Consider the following 21,017-nt stretch of genomic DNA (forward strand, 5'->3'; position numbering starts at 1 on the left):
TCTAGAAGAAAACATAATTTTTAATTTTTTTTTTAACAGAAAAAGTTGAACGTTTGAACATGTTCTAATGTTCCTTGAATGAAAAGTCGAATGCTGCCTACATTAACACAAACTAAATATTGAAGCATTTTGGCAAATCTTTCAATTGGTTTTGATTCGATTGATAAAATACCAATCCGTGTCACATCTAGGCGTCATTTATTACCACGTGCTGTGTACAAATCAAATAAGCAAGAAAAAAACACATCTAGGTTGCATATCGCCCCCACGTGTTTGAGAAACAGGCGCCTTATTGGCGATTTGCAGTTCAAAACGACTCTCAGAGGGCCTTGCGATCAAAATGATGATGTTAGGGACCCAAGTGTCAAAACAAGTAGTAGTTTTCCAAAACACATGACAATTTTTGAGAATTTTGCAGTTAAATAAAACATTTAGCCAATTTGGCTTGGAGAATATGGTAAGAAAAAGTGAATTCTTTAATCGCTTATGCTTTTCCAAACATTTTCATTATTTATACTTCATTAATTTTTAGTTTTCCGGAAAACAAAATTTATGTCTAAACTTGCAGCAGCTTGGAAGGCCTACCCGGAGAAAGAGTGTTTTAAGTTCCGCTTTAAAACAGCAAAGGTTCACGAAAACGAAAGATTTTCAATAAACGACCTGGAAATTATTTATAAGAAACTTTCGGACGAAGATTCTTTAGTTCGTAATATTTTATTCATTTTTGGCAAGTTCGTTTTCATAAAATATTTCTTAAAAATTTATTTCAGAAGCGTGTCGAATTTCAGGATAAAAAACAGGTTTGATCAAACGGATGGAACCGATTAGGAACTGCTTTGGAAAAGGATGATTTGTTCTTCTAAGGAATAAAAAAAAGGTTTCTCGAATCGGCCTGAAAGAATCAGTAACACAGTCATAAGCAAGCATGTCGAACTGGCCGTTTTACGAGCCACATGTGACCCAGAGTGTATCAGTTATCATTTATATTTTGGTAAAATAGTTAATAAATATGCTTGAAGTATTTTCTTCTTCAAATCTGCATTCTTTGCTTGCAATCTTGCAATTTTTTTCATGCAACATAAGTCTTGAATAGGTTTGGCACACCATGGCGCTGTTTTTTGTCCATTTTTGTCTTACCCCACGCTTGAGCAGCATCAGTGCAAAACATATATTCTACCTTCCGGAACCTACAAGAAATAAATTTGTGTTGAAATCCAGCCATTAGATTGAGTTTAACTTTAAAATTTTTCAAAAACAGCAAACAAGCGATGATATGTTTGCACTTTTCTGTTCCGGCTTTGCAGCTACAGCTCAAAATCCATGAAGAAATGGAGTGTGTGAGTTTAAGCTGAATTTGATGTGCACGGCGTTTGGATGTGATTTTTGTGTAACATATCCTCTCAGCTTTATAAATTCATCCGTCTTCTTACGGTAGCCGATTAATAGTACGTGATTGGCTTAAAAAACTGCTGACCCTTCTCGGATTGGCCGGACAGAATCTCTAACGTAGTCAAGCACATCCACCATGTCGATTTCTATCGGAATAGCTTCGCCTTGGTTTGAACCTTAAAAAGTCACAAATGTTATTTTTATTAAAACATCACATAAAAACTAAATCTTATTATGCAAAAACTACCAGGACTAGAAAATCGAAGATTTTCTTACCCGATTCTGCCATATTTACTGTCCGAAATTTGCTAGTTTCCGCAAAAACCACAATTTTGAAAGCAACTCCCATTGACTGATGTGTTAACAATCAGCTATCATCACCCTTTTGTTAGTTCCGTAACTGAAATCTAGTTTGCGCTGCATGTCAAATAGTTTTGCTGCAAATCGCCAATTGTTAAATTTTCCAACAATCAATGAACAGTGTGCTTTGGTTACTATCCTCTTGCGACGACGTTTGTTCGCCCATGGAGACGAAAAACAAACCCCTCAAAGAAAATATGCTTGGTTGAGAAATACGCGCCAAAATATTCCTACTGATCAGTATGCTATGCCTGGGTTACTTTCCTTTGGCTCGCGACGCCTCGACCATAGAGACGAAAAACAAACCGCCCAAAGGAAAAAAAAATCTCAAGAAAATGGATGTCATGACTTTAATTTGTTTCGAAAAACTACAAATTTTGTATGGAAGCCCCCCTTCCCTTAAGTCGGATGGAGTTTTGACTACTACAGAAACCATCCCCGGCCTCAAAAACCCTCAGATGCCAATTTTGACGATGATCGGTTCAGTAGTTTCCGAGTCTATAGGGAACAGACAGACAGACAAACATTCATTTTTATATATATAGAAGATGAGTTGCGCCGTTCTAACCAAAATTTGAGTTTTCCCAGTTTTGGCTCATTTTGAATTGTTTTCCTTCAAATCTGAGACAAGGAGAATTAGAGTGTGGGTGAGTGTAACATCCAAACACCCAAAATAACGTCGTGGCTGTTGCGAAATAGATATTTAAACGCGTCCTTATAGAAATTGATGCTTACCTACAACTTACGTGAATATTTAATAAGTTCAACGCGATGTGCATCTATCATGCTACGTCAAATGATTTTAGTATTGAAATAATATTTGCGTGTAGTTTCTTTTTTGTTTTGTCTGAAATAATACGAAATAAATAAAATTCAATCAAAAATGATATTTATTACATTTTCTTTAAATAATCACTATCACTCCATCACTGCTAACTCACTAGTACTGCTGTGAAAAACCTCAATTCTAAGAGCTCTTACCAGAGGGTTTATTTGGGAAATTCTGTAAAGTTATAAAAAATGATTAATTCAATATTAAAAAAATATCAAAATGATAATATTTTACCTTATTCAGGACTTGTAGAGAACTTTTGTTTACCTTCCGGTACCAAACTCGAATCGCAAAAATGCTTTCTCACGATGGCAAATTACCCGACTTATCACAAAAGCAGATTAAGAATTAGATTAAACAATTCGCTTGAGAAAAATGCGCAAAATGCATTAACTTAGACTTAACGTGAAATTCATGAGCTAGTTACGTAAAAGAAAAGGAGTTACTTCAGGACACACGTAAAATCTATATGATGCATCAAAAGCTTGGTTTACGTGAAAAATACCGTAAAATTAATATCATAATTATTTTGCGTGTATATTTGCATCGTCCCGGATGACGATTTTGTTTGTTTATTAAGACAAAGTTTGCCACTCTGCCAGTGCACTGCAGTGTTTAAAAAAAAAAAACGCTAATAGTATGCTTGATACAACATTAAAGCTTAGAAAGAGAAATATTAGTGAATTTGCAATTGTCACGATTTTTTTTGCCAAAACATGAGTTTGAAAGAAAACGGGTCACTAAGTCGTGTGTTATTTTGTCTAGCGTCTCTATGACCTCACCTGTACATAATGAACCTGTACATAATAAAAACGTTGGCAGGTATTTTTGGAAATTTAACATTTAAATCCTGTAGATCAGTTCTTCGGTATTGAAGCTCTTTATTTTGGAACTGCGCGATATTTGCTGTTTCTAATAACATGTTTGAAAAAACTATGGCATTCCAAATCTGAAAAGGAACTGCCAACTTGTATGATCAACATCCAAAATAATCTGCGCGTATCTGCTACGTGAAAAACTGCATAATTTTCATCCAATTGATATTCACGTAACTTGTACGAATAAAATAAGTAAACGCTCCCCTAACAGGAATTTTTGCTCTATGAACATCACGTACAACTTACGTGAATTCCTAGTATGTTCAACATGTTATGAGGATGGAAGCTACATAAAATTTGTATTTTACAAGATCTTTTTCAAGAAGATCTCTCTGATTTTTAAATAGTGACCAAAAACTGAAAGGACATCAGATGACTAGTCGCTTCTAGGGCCTTTATCACAAAAACATGGGTTCCTGTAAAATTTGGGACAAAACAGGTCGAAACTGGTACAAAGCAATTCGAAATTGCTTGTTTGGTATCGAACATGATGAAATTCTAATTCGAGCAAGACATCTTCAAAATAGTTGTTAAAAACAACGATGATCTGTAACCTTTAGCATACCATACTCTTGACTATCTGGTCAAGACTAGACGATTTTAAGATATCTTGGCATATCTTGGCTTCAAACAAATTCTGAATTTTCAGTATAATTAAAGACCACTTATTTGAATAAAAAAAAGTAAATTTTGAAAGCTCAGCTTAATAAAATAATGAATCTGTTTCACAAACAGTTCGTTTGATGACAGAAATTTTCCAATTTGTTGTTTTGAACCTGCAAAAAAAGAAAAAGTGCAGTGCAAAAAGATGATTTTTAGATGTTTAATTGTTTTATTGTCATGTGTTTAGCTCTTGAAATAAACACTATCACTGAAAAATTCTAAGAGAGTATTTTTTTTGACATTTTTAAGTTTTGCAAAAAAGAGTTCTGAATTCAAAATTTTACTTTGATTTTATTTTGATTATATGATTGGTTGATTTTTTTTCCAATCATGTAATGACATTCGGTTCATGAGCAAATTTTAAGTGAACTTTTGGAATAATAATCTAATTTTTAGAGACAGTTTTGAACTATAAACTCCGGGAAAAATTGTAAGCTTTTTTCAATTAAGAGGTACCGTAAACTGGGGTAACTTTGATCAACATGAAATTTTGCAGATAATCATCTCTAACTAAGCAAAAAGATAAAATATTTGAAAACTGTTTACTACTTTGGAAAGCCTAATAATTGAGTTACAAATAATCTAAATTTTGTTTTTATTAGAAGATTTTTGATATTACTTAAAATGTAATTTTAAAATCTTAAATTATCTGGTTTTTCGAAGGCTCATAAACAAACATCTCTCCTGATCAAATTTATGCATTTCGGAGCAAATGGGTTGTTCTTTGTGAAAGTTCAACATTTTTTCTTTGTTCAGATTTAGTTGAGGTGTTATTTTGAAGGTAGAACTGCGATTTCCCATGAGAAATCCCGTATAGTAAAAAAGGCTAAAACCTTATCAAATGGTTCAATTCGAAGAAAAAAAATTACATGGGATCAGTGCGAGAACCTTGGGAATTGCATGAAGGCAAAATTTCATATGTTTTTGAGGCCAAAAAGAGTAAAGAATTGTTTATAACTTTTATCCCTAGATACATGCAGCAACATTGTCAATATTTTTAAAATAAATATTTTTGAAACAAAACGTTGAAAAAAATCAGTTTAGTCCTAACAAAAATTACGGTTTATGCCTTCTGTGCTAAATTGCATCATAACAATAATTTTGAAGATGTTGAGGTACATAAAAACCATAGTGAGCAAAGTTACCCAGAAACTCGAAATCTAGTTTTGTAAAAAACATTCAATCATAACCACCGATGTCGTTTGAATTTACTGCAATCAATGATCATGTTTTATACTCTTCACCTCAGTTAATGCTTTAAAACTTTTAGGTATTACGAAAAAGCAACCCTTCCCAAAATATTCAAAAATGAATGAAAAAAGTGATCGAAGTTCCCCCAGTTTACGGTTATTGAAGAAAAAACAAAAAAAATTTTAATTTCAAAACTTATGAACTTCTTTCAAAAATATTTTTTGATTTGTTCAATTCAGGCTCGGTAAATTAAATAACAATTCTGAATTCCAAATTTACGAATTTGACCTCCTTGTGTATTGTTCCCGGTTTTAAATCTAAATTGAATTCCCGGTCCTGGTTTCCCAGGTACGATTTTGAATTCCCGGTTGTCCCGATTTTGGCCAAAGTTATGGCATTTGTCGAAAATAACCGCATTTTTCTTCAGACATTCAGTAATTGAACGTTTTCGGTAGTCGGACGCAGCCCTCGGTCTCAACAGCGTCCGATTAACGAGCGAGTACTGTATTCTGCATATTGAAACAAAAAAAATGCACAAACTTTTTTTTACCATTATGATTTCCTACACCATGACCCTTTTGTCAACGGTAGGTACTGAAAGTTATGATATTCATGAGAATTGGTGAGAGCGACTGAGCTTATATAAAATCTCCAAATGCTCCCGATTAACTGTTACCTCTCCAATAAAGCTTATTTTGCTCAAGGTATGCTCCTAATTTGTCGGAGTTTCTTTCAGTCGCTCTCTTTTTCCTCCTAAGCCACGTGCTTCACTCCGACAAGCAGCAGAAAAACAAACCAGTTGTATGTTGACGGAGAACAGTAGAAAAGCAGTTGGGAAAAATAAGTTTGATTTCAATCGACTGTTGTAGCTTTATTTGATGCAGCTTTTTCAGTTCATCAAGTATTATTTCAAAACGTTACTTAAAAATTTAAGAATAAATACTTGATGAAAACATTATTATTATTAAAAATAAGAAGTTTGAAGAATGATCGCCAATGTAAAATCTGATATAATGACTTAATAAAATACACAGCAAAAATTATTTCCTGTAAAATTACGCAAGTATCCTGTTACAAAAAGGAGCAGAACATTTACCGTAATTTTACAGGTTGAATACATGATTACGTGACATTTAATTTTTAGTGTACAACTTTTTTACAGGACATTTGCTGTAATAATTAATAAATCTTCGTTAACTTTCAAGGAAAACAATTTTAAATTACAGGTTTTGTTAGCTACAGGTGATTTATTTTAAAGGTTTCAGTTTTCAGTGACACGTAAAAGTCAATTTTTTTTTCTGTGTAATTTTAAGTGAAAATGTTTTTTCCCACAAAAACAATTCAAAAAGAGGGTTTTTCTTCGTCTGTAAACATTATTTTAAAAATCACTCTTTTTGATTTATGATTTAGGTGCTCTGAGAATACGTTACGGAGGTTTTTCTCAAAACACGATCAGCGGCAGACGGTTCTCCATGGCACGTGCCCGAGTCTCGAAACGTAACGAATGGGGGTTCCTCTCTTTTGAACGAACCAAATCTCGCGCTTCTGTTGCTGTCGGATACAGGCTGCTCCATCGCCATGCATCGCGGAACAGCTTGATAGTTGCTTACCTACCTTCTTTATGATCCACTACAACAACACGCACCCATCTGTGGGTTCCCTATCTACGGAGGAGCGAGCGGCTGTAGTTAATTCAATCAATGCCGTAGTCGTCTTCGTCGGCACCTCTTCAATTGCCCACCCACTCACATTGTTGGTTGCTAGTTAGTTAGTTCGGCTTCCTAAGAGTATGGCGGCAACTAGCTTAGGTAGCGAGTTGGGTAGGTTGGATCTTGGAACGGATTTGTAGCACACGTGAGTTATCGCGTCGTGTCGTCTGCCTGGGAGCTAAGCTGACTGTCACTGACACGTGTGAGTACCCACAACAAGCCAGCAGCTTCTGAACGACCCACTGTTTGCATCTTTCCAGAGATTTGTAGCAAAGTAACGACATCTGAGTCTGCTTATGATCGGTTGTGCCGGTTAGACTTTGTTGTTGTTATCGTTTCTCGACTAGCTGCGAATGCCATCTTTCATACATATGTGAAGAAGATATGCACAATCAATGCGCGCGAAGTGAGGTGAATGGGATATTTGTTGCTGGGGAACGTCGGTATATTTATTTCCCCCCTTGCCTTAGTTATCCCGGTTTAGGGTGAATCATTCTCGTTTGATATCCAAAGAGAACGCAAGTGGGGCAAGCATCTGCCCTTCTGGGAGAGCGCGTCTCGTCGCGGTCGTTCTTCTGTTTGACTGTTTTTTTTTTCATATGATTTTGGCTTTGTTTACTGTAATGAAGTAGGTCAAATGCAGCGGAGCATTCACAAAACTGAACGGGCTCTCTTACTTAGTTAGAGATAGGGTCTTTGCATCAAGTGGATGGATGGCAGTCAAATTCGAATGGGTTTGAAAGTACTACCTTCAAATGGAGTGCTATCTACAACGGCACCCTTCTAGTACGAAAACTGGATTGAGATTTGCTCCTTTTTCTTGCTCGTTTTCTTTTGTTTCCAGCCAAGAAGCTTGACGCAATTCCAGTCTAGAGCTACGACGACTGTTTCTCCAAACTCCCTTTAAACCCATCGTAATACCTTTATATCTTCATCTTCTCCCTCAACAGTGGAATATGCAGTCGAGCTTTGGAACGGGAACGAAACAAATTAAGGCATAATGATATGTAAATCGATTCGGAAAGCATATTGTCTTCGAGGTGATTGAATGACACAATATTTGAAACTGAACGACTGGAAATCAACTGCGATGCCATTCGGTCCGATTGTTGTAGTAGAGTGGGTAATGAAATGTACATGAAATATGAATTATTCAGGGAACACCAGTGATGTTTAATTTTCCAAAAGCAATGCAATGCAGCAATGTTTTGGTTCCAGTTTGAATAATGATATGCTGTTTCGGGCTAATAATGCTCCAATAAAAGTGAAATCGATCAAGTGCTTCAATCGATGTTTTGATTTAAGTTCAGAGGAATCGAGTAAAATATTCATATGCAGCTCCATTACAACTTGAACAGTTTTTTAAATTCAACCTACGAGATGTCAAAAGAATGAAAACTTCTATTTTAAAAGAAATGGACTGATAATTTTCATAGCTTTTTAATTTCAACTCAAAGTTCTTGGAATTGTAGTGGATGTGTTATGATTTCAATTATTCATTGATCATTGATAAGATATTATTATTATTATTATTATTATTATTATTATTATTATTATTATTATTATTATTATTATTATTATTATTATTATTATTATTATTATTATTATTATTTCGACCACGGTATCAAAATAAGCTAAATTATTGCTTAAAAAAGTCATCTGACCTTTAACTAAAAATCGTAATACTTTTTTTTTGTTTTTAGTTCCTTGGACCAAAAAGCTATCTGGGTAAAATTCAGCTCAATCGAACTTGTTTTAGGGGTGCTTAAAGTTTTTTTACTTTAAAAATTACCTAAGGAGGGACTTCTGTCAATTTTGTCACTTTTGTCGATTTTGTCAATTTTGTCAATTTTGACAATTTCGACAATTTCGTCAATTTTGTCAATTTTGTCAATTTTGTCAATTTTGTCAATTTTGTCAATTTTGTCAATTTTGTCAATTTTGTCAATTTTGTCAATTTTGTCAATTTTGTCAATTTTGTCAATTTTGTCAATTTTGTCAATTTTGTCAATTTTGTCAATTTTGTCAATTTTGTCAATTTTGTCAATTTTGCGAATTTTGTCAATTTTGTCATTTTTGTCAATTTTTGTCAATTTTGTCAATTTTGTCAATTTTGTCAATTTTGTCAATTCTACAATAGGTGGTTAAAAAAGTAAAATTAAAGAAAGAACGAAAATAATGGATCAATCTCACCAAAAACTACCGAATCCTACAGATACTAATGTTTCCAAATAGGATGACATTTCTATGTGGACTTCAGCAAACTTCCATCAATTTTTCTATATATTTTTAAAATCTTTCCACCGAATCCAATTCAAAACAGCCGTCATATATCTAATCGCAGATACCAGAACCAAGACAGACCACTTAAGGCTGATTTTGGCGCTTGTTCTGCAGCGCTATCTACGGGTTATAGTAAAACTAACGGCCACATAAACAGAGAGAAAAATCTTACACAAACATAACCATTTTTGTGGGCATATTCAAATGCCTTTGATGTATCACACACAAATTTGCATCGTGCTATTTGTTTTTTTTTACATCTTGCGATGAATACGGTCGTTTTCGATTACTTACTTTTTTTAGAAAAATAACACGACGTGGTTAAAAAAATTACTGAAAAACCATTTCTTGAATTGGAGCGCAATAACCAAATGTGGTTAGAGTTCAACCATAAAGCTTATCAAAAATACATGACTTCGACAGAATCGTTAACGATCTTAACAAAACGTTTGAATTACTTTCGTAATTTATATTACATTTTTGGTATGTTATTGACATTGGGAAACTCACTTTGAACGATGTGTGAAGAAACACATTACTCAATTTTGAACAATCAAAATAAATTCAATTAACACTTGCAATATCGCAAGACGCTTTGCTAAATGTTTGCTAAATGGTTGAATGGACGAGATTACAAAGTTTTGTTGATCGAACTGTTTTAGTTAGAGTTTCTGAAAACCCTTCATCTAGGCCATAGGTAGGCAACCAGCGGCTCGCGAGCCGCATACGGCTCTTTTGATGTAAAGCTGCGGCTCTTTAGCCGATATTTGAGTCTAGTGACCTGGCACACAGATTTGAACTGGTCCAGGTTAAAAATTTAAAAATTACATTCTCTGTAAAAAGAAAGGAAAGGACTAAACATCAAAACAGTAATATTTTAAGGCTAATTTTACAATTTTCACTGTTTTTGAAGCATCATCATAGAGATCAAGATTTAATTTATCATTTACCGTAAACGCAAAGAATAACAAACACTTGAATCCAAACATTTATTTCCAAAATGTGTGTGAACTGTTGAATCAATCAATCACAGAAGTTGAGCTGTGTCAAAAAAAAGGTAATCGAAGCTTATAATTTACGAACAGTTGTTCTTAGATAGCCTCTGTTTTGGTATCAAACAACGTAACCCTCACCAAATTTAATATTTGTAGCACTCACAAACACGTTTTTGCCCTACGGTTTCCAAAATCGTATTAGAACTAATCAACCATTTCGAAAAATATTTACAACCATGACGCAAAACAGCATAAAAATATTGAAAAATCCTTCTCAATCCTATCCTAATTAATGTATCTAAATTAACATTCTAGATGGAATGGTTTTAACTGGACTTGCTCGGATTTTCGAAGAAAAAAAATGGAAAATGCCTGGTATGGTTCGGTTGCCCGGATATCCAGGTAAAAGGTCAGTTTTTACGGGTTTTACTCATAATTTTCACGAATTTCCAAATTTTTAATTAGTATTAGTGATTTTTTTTGGAGTCGTGAGATAAGATTGGATCGCCGCTGATGTGTCTCGGTAAAAATAATTTTTCGTGTGTGTTCATTTTTCAGCTATCCCCTTGGCTTTTTATCGGAAATTCCTTGTATTGTCTGGATATGTACAGATATACCAGGGTTTTGAGTTTAAAATGTAGAATCCCAATTCCTGGATTTTCCCGGCCTGGATACATTCGAAAAAAGGGTTAAAGAGTGAGAAAAAACATGAAATTTAAATACAAAATTTCAAAACTATAAATTGTGCATAGCAAATTAAAGTTTGACAGCATTTCAAACATGCACCAGCATTGAGAATAAACTCTTAAATTTGAATTTGGAAAATGTATTTGAAAACTTTTTGCATGTTCACATGTCAAATACTTGAAATCAACTAAATTGACCTTTACCACTCAAAGAGTTTTTTTTTAAATAATTGGTACACTTAGCGTTTTTTACGCGGATTGATTGTTGATTTAAAAAAAGTAAACCTTAAAGTTTTTTAACACACTTAATATTTCACATGTGATGTCTGCAACCAATATCCGTGAAACAATTAATTAGTGAAGCCCAGCACGCACAGTGGGGCAGACCTGACCAATCGATGGTCAAAACCTCATAACTTTTTTAAATGAAATCCTACTGGTTTGAAGTCTTCTGAAAAGTTGTTCATCTGATCAAAATCTTTAATTTGATGTAACTTTTTTTCATCTAGATGTTGTGAAATTTGATCTAGATAACTTTGTTTAGCAGATTTTCCTTATCAACTTGAAGGCTACTCAGTAGGATGTCCCAAAATTGTATAATTTCTGGGAATCTGGGGGCTCAACCTCCAAATGGTAGATTAGGATTTGGAGAACAAACTTTTGTATGGGGCCGACTAGAAAAAAAAATCATGTTTAGAGGTTCCGCAAACGCGATCTTTGAAAAAAGTCCACTTTCAAAATATTTGATTTTAAATAAATTCTGGGTCCAAAAATTTTCACAAAAATAATATGTTTTATTTTTTTTAATTTGTTTGGATTAAATACTACACGTATCAAATGAAAACTGAACTAAATTTGTATCAAAATTGAAAATAAGCAAGCTATTTTCAAAAAAAAAAATTTTTTTTGGTCCAAAAATTTTGTGTTCAACTGACTAAAATGTGTACCTAGCGTTGAATATTTTTAACCCAATGCCATCCAAAGATGCGGATTTTTGTGCACTTAAACTTTGCTGAACAAAGCATGTTGTTTTTATCATCGCTATTCACGGTTTAATCCTTAATAAAAATCACAATTTAGGATATTTTAAATTTAATTTATCAAATTCGTCTTAAGAAATACCTACTTTAAAATCAAAACAATTGCAAAAAAAGACTAGGATGGTTTAAAGGAATCAACAGAAGGCCATATGCCAAATTTGAGCTGAATCTGACAACGGAAAAGGGTTGTAATGAATCTCAAGTGTGAAAGGGATTCTGAGACGTTGTGTTCTAAAGAAGCATAAAAAACTGGTTTTTCATAAAATATTTTGTTCTTTACCAATCATTTCCTTTATTATGTAATTTTTTTTAAATTCAATTAAGACTAACATTTCATCCGAAGACTGCAACTCGATTGGACTTAAAACAAAAAAGTTATGGCTATTCAAAGAGTGTATTTTGGTGGCAAATTGTCCAAAAACATGTTTCACCAAAACGTGAATAACTTTTGAATAGGCAAAAAGTGGCAACTAGTTTTTGTTTTGTTGGATAGCAAAGACTTCCATTTAAATGTTCGAGTAGAAATGAGAGTGGGGTAACGTGGGGTAACATGTTTTCCAGATGTCCCAATATGATGAAAATTCGTATTTTTTTAACGTTATACGTTTATGCTCGTAAAAAAATAACGATTTTTTTTCAATTCTTAAACTTCAAATAAATAAATTTCATATTATTCTGAACACATCCATGTTAATTTTTTTTCATTTCTTCAAGAAATAAAATTTTAGTGGAGTATTGAAAATATTTTTTTGTTTTTGCGATAAAATGCAACAGCATCAAACCCCAACTTCACCTACGTAGATAATTGTATGAAATAACGAAATTTAAGTTTTGTTTCGCAGATTTGTGATCGGTGTAATGTCCAGTTTGTGAAAAGCATAAATTTATGATGAATTTTTGAAATTTACAAAAAGGGGTTTTGGCCAAGCTTTCATAGGTCCTGCCCCACTGTGGCACGGTTTCATGAAAAAACGATCAACTACCTCGAACCTGATGACATTTACTAATTTTTTGTTGCCAAAAATCGAGAAACGTCAGCAGGTAGATGTTGTATACATTGATTTCTCTAAAGCCTTTGATCGAGTGCCTCACAGGTTACTAATAGAGAAACTCCGACGCTTGGGACTACCTGAATGGATTACAACTTGGTTTGTGTCGTACTTAAACTCCCGCACAGCATATGTCAGAGTGAACTCCTACTGCTCTTCGAATTTTGAAATACCGTCTGGTGTACCACAAGGTAGTCATCTTGGACCGTTACTATTCATTCTTTTCGTGAACGATTTGTGCGATCGAATGACTTCATATAAACTATTCTACGCAGATGATTTGAAACTTTTTCGGTCAATTACGTCACCGCTAGACTATATTTTACTACAGAATGATCTGAACGCTGTTACGAGATGGTGCATGACAAACGGTATGCTGGTCAATGTTGAAAAATGTAAAATAGTGAGTTTCTCAAGATCACGCAACTTACTTCGTTATAGCTACTCTATGAGCAACCATTCCCTCGAAAGGATTGAAACAATCAAGGACTTAGGAGTTACATTTGATAGTCGGTTGAGATTCCACACGCACATTACTACCATAACTGCAAAGGCTTATGCAATGCTTGGTTTCCTTCGTCGAAATACAATTCATTTCAACGATGTATACACCCACAAAACGCTTTATTGCTCGATCGTCAGAAGCATTCTTGAGTACGCAGCTCCTGTTTGGGCCCCGTACCAATCGACGCTAAGTCAATCCATTGAAGGTGTTCAACGAGCCTTTATCTGCTTCGCTCTTCGGAAACTTAGATGGAATCCTGAAATCGCTACTCCATACGAACATCGCTGCAACCTTATACATTTGGATACGCTTGCCAGAAGAAGAAAATTTTTACAGTGTTTGTTTACATACGACATATTGAGCGGAAACATCGACAATGACGAACTCTTACAAAATGTTAGTTTGTCCGTCCCTACACGGTCACTCCGACATCAGCAGTTCCTCTGGATTCCCGGTCATCGGACTACTTATGGTTTCTACAACCCTTTGGACACTTGCAACCGCTACTTCAATCAATGTGCTAGCATCTTCGATTTTGGAATCTCAAAACAGGTGTACAAAAATAGATTAAGGCAACTATCATTATAATAAGTCTGTGCGAAACATTTGTTCTCGAAGACAATAAATAAATAAATAAATAAATAAATTAACAAAAGTTCACAAATTTTGAACGAAGTATCTGTAACGGACATATTTTTTTCATTTTTGATTTAGAGTGTATCACCGTTGATTCATTTTTACTTAGTTTTATTTCAAAACTTTAAAAGTATCCTTGAACTAATTTTGCTAGTTGAAATGTACTGTTCCTTAATTTTAGTCACGAATTTTCAATGAAGTCTACAAAATTACATTTTTACAGATTTATACTGTTCAAACCACAAATTTTTTCCAGTAATCTAAGCTTTAGCAAGCCCATGATGAATAATCTAAAATGTATTGAATTCTATTATTCATTCAATTGGACGCACAATACTGGAGAATCACATGTGACATAAAATGAGATTCTTAAGAAAAGTTTGACAACTGTTAGAATTTCAAAAATTCATGACATCAATTTAAAAATTCTTACAAGTGTCAGGAGAATAAGTAACATAAGTACATACATTTCAGTTGAAATTAACCTGAATTTTGCAAAGGATTAGCTTAATCTGGGGAATGTCATAAAAAGATTGATAATTTAAGGAAAATTTATTTCTCCTTACTTTGTTATTTTATAAGCCCTTCTTTGCCGAAGAATTTATAAACCTTTTGCTTATTTTAATATGTTCAAATCTTTCATTTTAACATCGTGCAAAGTATTCAATTAAGCATGATAAAATTTCGTATTTTCTTGACTCGATAAACCATTTTAGAAGAGCTGTCGATCCAAAAGGGAATCATGTACCTAATGGTAATTTTAAACAGATTTTATCAAAAATCCAAGAGAGAGAAAACTCTAATGATTTAAAAATTATTTTCGTAAAATATCAAAATGTTAAAATCAATAAATCTTTAATGTGGCTCTTTCAAACTCTGAAACTTTGCAAATTTGATGTTTTTGGCTCTTCCGACTCAAAAGGTTGCCGACCACTGACCGAGTCGAATAGCCGCGTATGCAGAGGTTTTGAAAAAAAAAAACTGAATTAAACAAAAGTAGAGGTGATAAAGCTTAGCTCTTTTAGAAATGGGACAGTTACGAATGCGTGTATCTCTAAAACCATTCGTTTGATCTAATTACTTTCTATGAAGGAAATGAAGGTAATGTTATGATAATACATAAAAAAATTTGTAAAAAATATTTATCGTTTATTTTTGTAACAAAAATGTCTACTTTATTCTTGGTATTTTCAGTCATGATTTTGATCAGTTTTTCAAACTTATAATTCGTCTAATCTTTGTTTTAGGTTGCTACTTTTCGGTCCAATACTTCTCTTTTAAATGAAACTGAGGGCAATTTAGTGGATTCAGCTGTTTTGAGTTTAACAAATTTGATTATTTTTGTGCCACTTTTTAGAGCGTTTTTTATGGAATTTCTGCTAGCAAAATCTGAAAATAACGAAGAAAAATCATAATGAGATTGATCTTTAAGTATAATCGGTTAGTATAGATCGTTGGTTGTGGAGGTTGCATACAAGATTACTTTTTTAAGGCTTTTAAAAACAGCGAAAACCAAAGTTTTTGTTTTGAAAATTGTGTTTTTTTTTCACAGGAGCAGAATTTTGGCAAACCATTATAATTTATACAAAATATCCAACGAATACATACTTTAATCTGCTAGGGACCTTGCCACGAGCAGACATGGTACAAACGCTGGAATTTGTATACAATATTTCTTAAGTTTTGTCGTTCATCAGAAATCATCTGTCCCATAGCCTCGGTACCGGCTATACAGCTTACGAGCTCTGGAACTAGCGAAAAATTTTTGTTTGAGGATAAGTTTGAATGACTCATTGCTAGACACCTTCAGCTTATCGGAGAAATTTTTTTTTTTGACATTTCAGCAATCCACCTTTAGTTTTTCGCTTATTGAAAATTAAAAATGCTGGAATGAGACTAGATTTCCCTGATGACCCTTAACCTTAGTTGCCGATCATGTGCTTCACTCCAATGCATGATTTGAATTTTGTGGACATTTTTGACAGTGTTTGCATACTTTTCCACCACTCACACATAGTAATTCTTTGAATAATCAACGGTTTTGTCAGTTACCAATTTGATAATGACGGAAACTGTGCAAAATATTTTTTTCTCTTGCATCGTTAATATCTCAAAAACGCCTTAATTTTAAATTTTGAAAAAAAATAGGTCGAATAGTACTTTTTACAGGCAAAAAAATGCCGTCAAAATTTTGAAAGTTCGATCACAAGTAAACGAGCTATAAACAAAAGAAAGTGTCCCATTTCTAAAATAATTAAGCTTTATTTACAAAATTTGAAAAGCCATGTGTTGTTCAATGAAGAAACTAATGAAAATCGCTACAACGAAATATACTATCAAGTCACCATCTACAACAAGAAACCGGTGTCAGAGTTTTATTTACTTTTTCTCCAATAAATCCTGAAACTTTCCTTTCTGTGAAAAATTTTGTCTCATTCGAGAAATGTCTGATTTTCAAAATATCTTACTAAACTAGGATATTAAACGAGCACTATTACCGCCCACTGGACGACGCAGTTGTCGAATCAATATTTTGAACTTCGAGGTTATGCATTTTGTAAACATTTTCCCGCAAATTTAGTATAATTTCTAACAATGCGTGATGGGTGACAAAATAATGATCCTTGACTAACAGTATCAGCCATCCGAGTCTGTTCAGTGCGAATTGCTAAGCTTTTCCTGTTCTAATAATCAGCTATTTTATCATATTATGTTGGTCAAATTTCGAACCATTTTTTGAATATCGCACGTGAAACTGATTTTATCAAAGTGTATAAAAAACGAACGTGAATTCGTCACATCAAAATCAAAACATTAAATTTGACATTCCATGCAACGACAAGAAAATAAATATGACCTTAGTTTGAATCAACATAGTAATGTTTTTTTCCATTCAAAATTCGTTTTGGCTGCGTGGAAAAGCAATGAATTCGATTTTTAAATTTAGTTACAGCGAAATTATTGCTCGTATACTGGACAGCGCTTAAGAAACATTGAAATGAACCTCATTCAAAAAAAAATTTTTTTTAAGAAAGTATTCGTTTTGTAAATTAACTACTGTCGGACTATGGTTTCAACAAAACTTTGAATCAAAGAATTTGGTCAATTAAGTAAGTGGTGGTAGTAATTTGGTTAAGTTTCAAAGGTGAATCATTTTAAGAATCTAAGAGAAATGGATTTGAAACAGTCATTTTTTAATGTTCCGAACTCAGTCGATATTTACCCTTGTTTTTCAACAATTTTTTTTTAAATAAAAGATTTTCAAGTTGAAATTTCTCACGCACACTTGCTCTCGTGTACGGATTCAGATGGGAAAAATATTCTAAATAATGGTCGCTTTTTAGGTCAATTTTCCCGAAGTCCAGAATCATGCCAAAAACACCATTACAATTGTTTTTAACATTTTTCACGCACACTTGTTGGCCGTGTACAAATGAACAAGGAAAAATAACCGGGCGACAAACACGGTCGTGTCTGAGATTATTTTTCCAAAAATTTTAGTGAAAAAACCAGCATTATATCACAAAAACTTCTAGCGGCAAATAAAATTAAAGAGCTTATCATTACATGTTACACATACATCATTACATGTTACAACCGTCGTTTAGCTGTCAGAATTGGCTCTGCTGAATCAATCGACTTCATTCCAACTTCAGGGGTACCACAAGGCAGTAATTTGGGCCCATTACTGTTCACGCTGTTCTGCAATGATATAAACAGGCTTCTTGTTGGATGTGGAGTACTCCTGTATGCGGATGATCTGAAAATATTTCTGACCATAAACAGCCTTACTGATTGCCACGAATAACAACAATACCTCGATATAGTAGTGAACTGGTGTGCAGTCAACCTTCTAGTTTTGAGTGTTGCTAAGTGTTGTATCATAACATTTGGGCGCAGGAAACAACCTTTCGTGCACGATTATAATATTCTGAGCGAACAATTGCATCGTGTAGACCAAATTAAAGATCTTGGTGTTATTCTAGACAGTCATATGACTTTCAAGCACCACTACTCTGCAACTATCGAGAAAGCTAACCGGATGCTGGGATTTATCTTACGTTTGAGCAAAGAATTCACTGATCCTGTCTGCCTGCTATCTCTATACTGCTGTTTGGTTCGTTCAACATTAGAATCTGCAAGCCTAGTGTGGTGGCCTTTTGAAGCTGTGCGGATTGCGCGCTTTGAAGCAATTCAAAGAAGATTCGTACGATATGCTCTTCGGGAATTGCCTTGGGAGAACCCTCTTAACCTGCCACCGTATGCTCAGCGTTGTGCCCTACTGGGACTTCACACACTCTCGGATCGTCATGTCATCGGCCAGTCACTGTTCGTGGCGAAGGTTTTACGAAATGAAATCGATTGTTCATGGCTTCTTTCTCGATGTAATATCTATGCCCCTGAAAGAGCTCTGAGAAATCGTGACTGGCTTTCACTAGAATCAAGAAGCACTCGGTATGGTAGTAACGACCCTTTAGGTTCCACAAAAAATAAGCTTTCTACGCTTTTTGACATCAATGTATGTACAACAACCTTTAAACGACGTATTGAATCTTATTTAAGTGACGAATTGAGAAATAATAATTAGAAACATCATCGTTCGTGTAATGTAACTTTTATGTAACCTTAAATTGAGTATATCATTAAGACAACTATGTCAGATGGTTTTTAAAACAATAAAACAATAAAACAAATTAATTATTCTTTTTTTTTGTTTTTTATTGAAAATTGTCTAAACAAATTCTTATCAATCCAACGATAATGTCGATTTGATATTTCACTCATCAAACCTATCTATAGGTATGAGCCAAAAAACAATTAAGATAAATTGGAAGTCATGTTTTTCAAGGCGTTATATGTAGTTTTTTTTTGTCGTAGTAACTATAAATAAACCATGAAGATTAAGACAAACAATTCAGTACTCAATGAATTATTTATTATGGGCATCACTCAGCCGGAAAATTTCGAAATCAAAACTGAATCCCAAAACTAATTGGCTCTCAAGTAAGGACCAGTGTAACGTAACGTTTGTATTTTTTCATCTAAATCGATAAACAGTCGTTGTTTGTTTAACATTCATCTCTTAATACGATACAGTAAATAAGAGTGAACAATTTAAAATTGTAGACAAAAATCAAAGGGAAAAAATATTACATAGAATTTAAAATACTAATATAGGTGATTCAATCAAGACAGTTTTCATTTGGCTTGTTGTTTATCAAGTGTATTTTTTTCTTGATGAAGCACAATAGTTTCACGATGCCCCGACAGATGATTTTGGGCGATTGGTAGTTGTATGGGTTCAACCGCCTCTGATCAGATTGGGTATCTGGTGTCTGCGATATAACCCTTTTCCAAGTTTTATCAATTCAAGGTTATTTTTTCTTAACTTTCATTGTATCACGAACTTCTTCAAAAGTTTCTTGTGCAATTCCAACTCGTAACTTTCACAAAACGGTGACTTAGGACAAATCTTAACACTTTAATTGAATTTCATTGTTAATAATTTGATATTTTCAATAAAATTAGAAGAAAGCGCGTGATGACAGTTTTCTGTTTGAATTTTTTAATTAAACTAAATTAGAAAGGACAAAATCCGGGCAATCTGGCAAGCTTTGTCTTATTTTATTGAAAATTTGATATTCGGAACTAAATTCCTATCTTCAATTGAGAATAATTTTTAATAACTGTAACAGAGATGTGGACCTGGGATGAAATTAAGAGGTTTTGGCCTTAGTTTAAAGTCGAAATTATCACTACTAAATCGTTTTACTTGTTCATCGAAATTCGATAAGAATTTTGAATGCTGAGTTTAGAGTAGAACATTCCACTTGGAATTTTTGGATATGAACCCCCCTCTCCCCCACGGATTTAACGAGGCTGGGTCATTCGGCCGATGGGCGTTAGGAAAAACGGGTTATCGGGACGAATGGGTCATTCGGCCGACGAACGGTTATCCAGCCGAAGACTGTTAGGTCGAAAGGATGCAAAGGCGAAAGGATTTTAGGCCGAATAGTCACCAGGCCGAATGGTCATTAGGCCGAACAGTCACTAGGCCGAACAGATATCTGGCCAAATGGACGTTAGGCCGAATGAAAATTACGAAAACGACTATTCGGCAAAACGACCACTCGGCCTTGTATCCATTCTGCCTAACAACCATTCGGTCTAACAGCCATTCATCCTAATATGTAAACAAGCGTTAATATGCCTTATCGGCTAAGCATACATAAATTCAACGGAACGACCATAATTTGACCTAGCATCCATTAAGCCTTACGATTATTCGACCTGATGACCATTCGGCTTTATGATCATTTGGCCTGATGACTATTCGACCTAACATCCATTCGGCCAAATAACCTTCGGTCAAATGTTCCATTCCACCTTTTGTTCTATTCCGACGAACACCTTCGTCCTGTTAACACATTCGGCCTAACATCTTTCGGCAAACACCGGGTTTAAACCTAACCCCCCCCCCCCCCCTCTTTCCCCTTCCTCCGACCATGAAATAAGTTATTCGTATAAAATAAATAAGAGTTGAGTCCCCCTCCCTTTCTCTGCTTTTTGTTTAAATACATACCGATACACTTAGTTTGACTGGAATTTTATCAGCTGCAACTTCACATTTCAACCACTGTGCCACAAAGCCTCGCGCATGAGAGACCACCCGGAGGCGTTCAGGCACTCATTTGCGTCAGACGTTTGAGTGGCTCCCCAGAACCCTCAGCCGGGCAGTGCTTGCTTAGTGGAGCAAATTTTCCGGCAACTTAAGCCATATGAAGCCGTTAGTTCTCCGAT

The 21,017-nt window shown here is 34.3% G+C and overlaps 1 long non-coding RNA gene across 1 annotated transcript; it reads left to right on the forward strand.

Annotated features, from left to right (window-relative positions):
* Positions 1–328: 328 nt before the first annotated feature.
* LOC129758321 (uncharacterized) lies at positions 329–1,054 on the forward strand. The gene is made up of 3 exons (XR_008739949.1): positions 329–457; positions 533–702; positions 771–1,054. It is a non-coding gene; the product is annotated as an uncharacterized LOC129758321 (long non-coding RNA).
* The last annotated feature ends 19,963 nt before the right edge of the window (positions 1,055–21,017 follow it).

The sequence above is a fragment of the Uranotaenia lowii genome, chromosome 3, assembly GCF_029784155.1.
Source record: "Uranotaenia lowii strain MFRU-FL chromosome 3, ASM2978415v1, whole genome shotgun sequence".
In the NCBI taxonomy this organism is placed as follows: domain Eukaryota; kingdom Metazoa; phylum Arthropoda; class Insecta; order Diptera; family Culicidae; genus Uranotaenia; species Uranotaenia lowii.